Here is a 6,783-nt window from a genome sequence, read left to right on the forward strand (position 1 = left end):
ATCCAGGGCACGAAGCTCCCGTTCCACCACATCCCAAAGATGCTCTATTGGGTTGAGATCTGGTGACTGTGGGGGCCATTTTAGTACAGTGAACTCATTGTCATGTTCAAGAAACCAATTTGAAATGATTCGAGCTTTGTGACATGGTGCATTATCCTGCTGTAAGTAGCCATCAGAGGATGGGTACATGGTGGTCATAAAGGGATGGACATGGTCAGAAACAATGCTCAGGTAGGCTGTGGCATTTTAACGATGCCCAATTGGCACTAAGGGGCCTAAAGTGTGCCAAGAAAACATCCCCCACACCATTACACCACCACCACCAGCCTGCACAGTGGTAACAAGGCATGATGGATCCATGTTCTCATTCGGTTTACGCCAAATTCTGACTCTACCATTTGAATGTCTCAACAGAAATCGAGACTCATCAGACCAGGCAACATTTTTCCAGTCTTCAACTGTCCAATTTTGGTGAGCTCGTACAAATTGTAGCCTCTTTTTCCTATTTGTAGTGGAGATGAGTGGTACCCGGTGGGGTCTTCTGCTGTTGTAGCCCATCCGCCTCAAGGTTGTGCGTGTTGTGGCTTCACAAATGCTTTGCTGCATACCTCGGTTGTAACGAGTGGTTATTTCAGTCAAAGTTGCTCTTCTATCAGCTTGAATCAGTCGGCCCATCCTCCTCTGACCTCTAGCATCAACAAGGCATTTTTGCCCACAGGACTGCCGTATACTGGATGTTTTTCCCTTTGCACACCATTCTTTGTAAACCCTAGAAATGGTTGTGCGTGAAAATCCCAGTAACTGAGCAGATTGTGAAATACTCAGGTCTGGCACCAACAACCATGCCACGCTCAAAATTGCTTAAATCATCTTTCTTTCCCATTCTGACATTCAGTTTGGAGTTCAGGAGATTGTCTTGACCAGGACCACACCCCTAAATGCGTTGAAGCAACTGCCATGTGATTGGTTGATTAGATAATTGCATTAATGAGAGATTGAACAGGTGTTCCTAATAATCCTTTAGGTGAGTTTATATACGCATTGTTCTAACGAACTCTTGTCTAGCACGCGTAGTGACAAATGAAAAGCGTATGTACATTTCGTTATGAATTGCGAATCTACATGTCTACATATTCCTGTATGTAGCAGTATGTTTTATGATTTACTAGTGTATTGCTTAAATATTACGTATATGTTAGTTATAATAAATTATAATATTGTTATAACAAATTTTTGTCGAGCACACGTAGTGTCTGCTGAAAACCGTATGCTTTGTTATGATTAGGCTGCAAAGTACCCCAGCAAACATTTGGACGTTTGATGACCATTGAAATGACGTTCCTCCGACACGTCCCGTCATGGTTGAAAAATAGTTCCGAAATGAAAGTTGAACGGACGTCTTTGACGTCAACTTGCCGTGTATTCGACGTCGTTTTGGCGTCTTTTCTGGACGTCTAATGCGTCGTCGTCTGGATGTTTTTAAGATGTGTTTCTGCGTTATGTCAGTGTACTTATTAGCCTGAATATAAACGTCCTTATTGTGAAATGCACATCAGAATATAAATGGTTCAAAAAACGTCCAAAATCAGTCCAGTCAGACCTCAACGTCTATACAACGTTTAATCGACGTTTACATTACAAAACATTTCTTATTTGTATTAAATAAGAAAAAAAATATATATTTATATAACATATACATACATATAAATATACAAATAAATATATATAATATATTTAAATATTTGTGTGCATTATATATAAACACATACATACACACATACAAATATAAAACTATACAACATTTTTAAACAAAGGCTAAATATATAGTAGAACTGTAAATAGTAACAATTAAACATTAGTTAAACAAGAACGAAAAGAACAAGAACAAGAACATGAACACACACATGAATTATTTCTGTAAACGGGCTCATTTCCTATATCCCCCACCACCAGCTCTTCCTGGAGCATGTTTTAGGTGTTCAGCCATTGCTGCCTCAATCTCAGAGTCTGTTGCATTTGCGCTCCATCTTTTTACTGCATCTGAGGGAGTTGAATATTAAAAAAAAAATTATTACAAAAGGGCAAAATTGTCTTTATGATCCTACAACGACATTAAAAATACATCTTGGAACAACATTATCAGTTTCATTAACGAAACATTTGAAAAAAGTAATCAACATGCATTACACGACATTTTTCTGTTGAATAATCTTTGGTTAATAAAAGATGTTCTGCATTAAATGTGTGCTAGGTGAATGAAAAAATAGCATGTTCCCTTCCCCTTCAAAACCACTGTGGTTGAGCAAGTTCCATAAGTAGGTGTGTAACTGTGTGAAAGTAAACAGGACATTTCTGTGGTCTTTAAGACAATATTCCTTCAATAGATAGGTACCAATAATTTTTTTTTTTAAAAAGTACAAAATTTCACGTCATAAGGCCAAAATTACCTTGAATTATATTGAATATGATTGTATCTCTAAATGGCTTCTTTTGCATTTGGCCACCACCCCTCATGTTGAATTTTGCCATTAAGGCATTCGACATGATTCTGTGAAAGAAATTACTCAGGATTACTTCACCATCAGGAAAATTTACATGTAAGGTCAATATTACAATTATTGTAGTTGTAATATTATCAGCATGTTACTTGCATGCAATGTTAAATCATACACTTTAACAACCACTCATCTGTCAGGTAACAAGTTCCCTGAACTATGTTCTTATCCATATCCACATTTTTTGAGACAACTAATTAGTCATTAATGGCTTACACTGAAATTATGTTTTGATTTTTTGGTTTTCAGTCTGGCAGACTAAGTCAGTAGACATCTAAAACCTTCTGAACTAGAAAATAGGCATGTATGTGAGGAGATATAATGTGTCAAAGATTAAATCTGTAATAATAAAAAAATAATAATACCCAAAGCTGGGTTTCTTATTTTGGCCAGAATATACATTAAATGTATATATACATTTTATTTCTGAATTATGCAGCAATACAAACAATGCAAGGTAAAATACATACCTGTTCATGACTTTATTGACACAGTCCCTGAGAGAAGATCCCCCAACTCTGGACAGTTGCTGAACCTAAATGTGACATCACAATCTGTAATATGATATTAAAGCACAGTTCAACTTTCCCTGGCAGTGTCTCTTTTGAAAAGTGTTCGAGAACATAACGCTCAATACCATAATAAATATACTGTCCATTGCATTTATTTTGAACTGGCACTCCTTGTGGAGTTTCAAGAAGAGTTCTAGCATCTTTGGGAAGTCTATGGCCATGACGTCTGAGCACATCCAGAAGCTCATTTAATGCCTTGTGGGTCTGGTTTGTAGCAGTAGCCCAACTAGCCAAGTCCTTGTGAAGAGATGGTGTTTCAACAATTGAACGTGAAGCCTCATCCAACTGCTCAGACTCAGTTTCAGTAGAATCAGTATCATAATTGTATTCTTCTTCATGTCTAATTGACATCACTGCTGTGCTAACAGAAGAACTACAGGCCACCATAGGATGTATTTCGTCATGTGTTGATCCCTCCGTGAGGGGACTGCCCTCTCCCGCCAAGGCTGGCTCCACTGACCCCTCAGAATCAGAGCTGCTATCATATTCCACTAAGGAATCAACCTTTGCCCTTCGTCGTCTCCACTTCCTCTGGTACTCAGAGGACATGTTTAGCAAATCTAAAATTACAAAATTATTTTAAAGTAGTTACTGAAAACATCCATGTTAAAATTCATTTACAGACGCCAGCCCATGTTATTCTTGAGCTCTTCCTACATTTTGCTCAACATTTCACAGTCTCTTTCAGGTAATTTACTTTTTGAAAAATCTCAAAAGGCTACATTGAACAGTAAAACTTACTGAATCATTAAAACATACTGGTATGCTATTATCAACTGAATTTCATAGCTACTACAATATTTACCATTTGCTTGGGTTTTAACAAATTAATTTTTTTTACTTTATTTAAAAGATCTTTCACTAAACATCTCGCTTTAAAGTCAATTTAAGCAGTTACAACAGCACTTCTTGCCCTACCAAACGCACTACTGATTTGCCCTCCCCCACTCCAATCTTATCTGAAATGATATCTTCCAGCTTCTGATTGACTGAACACACCTGATCCAGGTAACCAGCAGTGGGTAGGGCAGGGATAATTAGAAAACAAATAGGCCAGGTGTCCTTGAGGACCAGGGTTGGGAACCCCATATCTATTACACCATGTTCCTGCAGTAGCATCAAACTGCTCTGCTCATTTGTAATTATTTTTTAAGGCAGTGAAACAAAATCCAGCAAACTTAATATTTTGGGGACTTGGTCATTTTGCTATCAGTTTTCCACCAAGAAGTTTGCTCAACTGCATAAAATAGCTCAACTTAAGTGTAGAGACCACATGGGGCTTTATACCTGCGAACTAATGCTAACAGAGTTTGCTTTTAGGAGCAGCCTAACGTTAACACTACTAACTTTTAGCCTGCTAGTTAATTTTAGCCAAACTCAAACTACATTTTAGTTCCTTCGTGTCAAACGTAAAATTTATAAAACAATACAAAATGGACTTTCCCAACAGTAGTTTTTTTATATAGATATATTAACTTTCACCCTCCTCTCTCCTTGTCAGTAAATAAGACTCGTGAAAATGCCTTAACTTTTCCTCTCCCTCTCTCAAGATAATCTGGAATATCGCGAGACTGCCAACTGTTTCCAAATTCAAATTAAAAAACTTTATGTATCCACATGGGGAAATAAAACGCACGCAGAGTAAAGCGAGTAAACTTTTTTTTTATTTGACAATCCACAACCAATTCGGACTTTAAATGGTAGCCAGGTATATACCTGTTCATATGTAAATGCATAAATTTCATAAAAATAATAAAATATTTTTTTAATATTCGAAAACACGGGGCGCATAATGCCAAATGTAGTGGCTTCACAATCACAGAGCACTTTGTGAATAATTTGTCATAAAACAATATGTAAATAAACATTATTGTGCATTTCATTTAAAAAATATATCCCCCACAATGAGTCTTGCTTGAATAGACGTGTAAAGGACGTCAGTGGCCGTCTTTTCACAACCTCTTAAAAACTACTCGGGGCACTTACTTTTTATTGCAGTATTAACCAAGGTGTAAGCATAGTCGCATTTGCATGTTTCGTGCTCAATTTCACAGTGGATTTAATAAAGGATGATGATGGACTGTAAATGCACGTGTAAAGGACGTCACATAGCCTAGTGCAAGGTTTCTCAACCCAGTCCTCGGGGGCCACCAGACGGTCCACGTTTTTGCTCTCTCCCAATTGGCAGGGAATTGGGAGAGAGCAAAAACATGGACCGTCTGGTGGTCCCCGAGGACTGGGTTGAGAAACCCTGGCCTAGTGGACCTTCGCTCACACATGCACTCACTATTTAAATGCACTTAGCTAAAACTCAAAGTGACAGCTATACATGCAACCACAGACAACTGTAGACATGTACAAATGTACAGTATCTGAATGCATTTTTAGGCAATGTTCTGTGTCACATATTTTTACCGATTTATGCCATCTTACCTCGACTGTTTTTGGCCGGGGACACAACGTCGCCATCGGACCAATGTTTGCTGGGTTTACAACACCAACTCGCTTTCCTCGTGGTTATGGAACGATAAGGCTTTCTCGCGAGATAATCTTTCCTAACGCGAGATGATCTTTCCTATCGTGAGATGAACTTTCCTATCGCGAGATGATCTATCCTATCGCGAGATTTGTTACATCTTGGCAGCACAGTTTTGGCAATCTACACCCAACTCAGACTTCAAATGGTGACCGGAGATATATGTATATGCACAAAATAATAAAATCGTACTGCAATTTACGGAAAACGGGTAGAATTATGACTAAAATTCAGTGGCTTTGCAATCGCTTAACCACACAGGGCACTTTGTGAATATTCATTAAACAAGACGTGAATACAAATTACGTGTATTTCATTACGATTTCCTGTTTATTTATTTATTTATTTAAATGGGTAATGCTTGACTAGACGTGGTAGTCTATTCACAACCTCTTCAAACTACTTGGGGCACTTAAAGAAATTATTACAGTAATAATCAAGGGTAAGCACAATTGCTTTGGCATATTTTATTCATATAGGGTCATGGATGGACTATAAATGCATGTGTAAAGGACGTCACATTGTGGACGTCCTCTCACAACAGTGTATGAATTGAACAACACGGAGCTAAAACTTAAAGTAACATTTATATATGCAACCCCAGAGAACTGTAGATATGTACAAACTTATCTGAATGCATTTTTAGGAAGAGTTCTATGTTACATATTTTTACGGATTTATGCCGTCCTACCCCGACCATTTTTTGCCAGGGACACGACGTTGCCGTCGGACCAATGTTAGCTGGGTATATGTGGGTGATCATTAAACTCGTTTTCTTTGTCTAAGGCAGATTACCAGCTAATTGACGTTTGTATATTTATTACATGAATATAAGGTAAAGCGGACAGAGTCGCTATTTACTGAATTTTATTGACTTAGAATACAGTAGCCTATAGCGGCTTGAAACGCTTCTCAAATTACAGTATTGTACAAATGAAATTGAACTGTGCGTAATTGAAATATACTATATTGTTCTGCACATAAAATATAGTTTATTGTAGTTTCACTGCTTGTTTTTGTTAGTTCATCACAAGCTTTGATGAGTTTATATTTATCATTGAGAGAAAAATGACTTTTTTACCCCATCATATTTTCTGTGCACACAGCATTAGCCTCAGGT

At 37.6% G+C, this 6,783-nt stretch overlaps 1 long non-coding RNA gene across 1 annotated transcript; it reads right to left on the minus strand.

The window, feature by feature from the left end:
- Nucleotides 1-1,752: 1,752 nt before the first annotated feature.
- On the minus strand, nt 1,753-5,290 carry LOC140588887 (uncharacterized). Its single transcript, XR_011990133.1, has 3 exons — nt 3,026-5,290; nt 2,448-2,548; nt 1,753-2,040 (listed from the first exon to the last, which is right to left on the minus strand). It is a non-coding gene; the product is annotated as an uncharacterized lncRNA (long non-coding RNA).
- Between the last annotated feature and the right edge of the window lie 1,493 nt (nt 5,291-6,783).

The sequence above is a fragment of the Paramormyrops kingsleyae genome, chromosome 4 (assembly GCF_048594095.1).
Source record: "Paramormyrops kingsleyae isolate MSU_618 chromosome 4, PKINGS_0.4, whole genome shotgun sequence".
Lineage (NCBI taxonomy): Eukaryota > Metazoa > Chordata > Actinopteri > Osteoglossiformes > Mormyridae > Paramormyrops > Paramormyrops kingsleyae.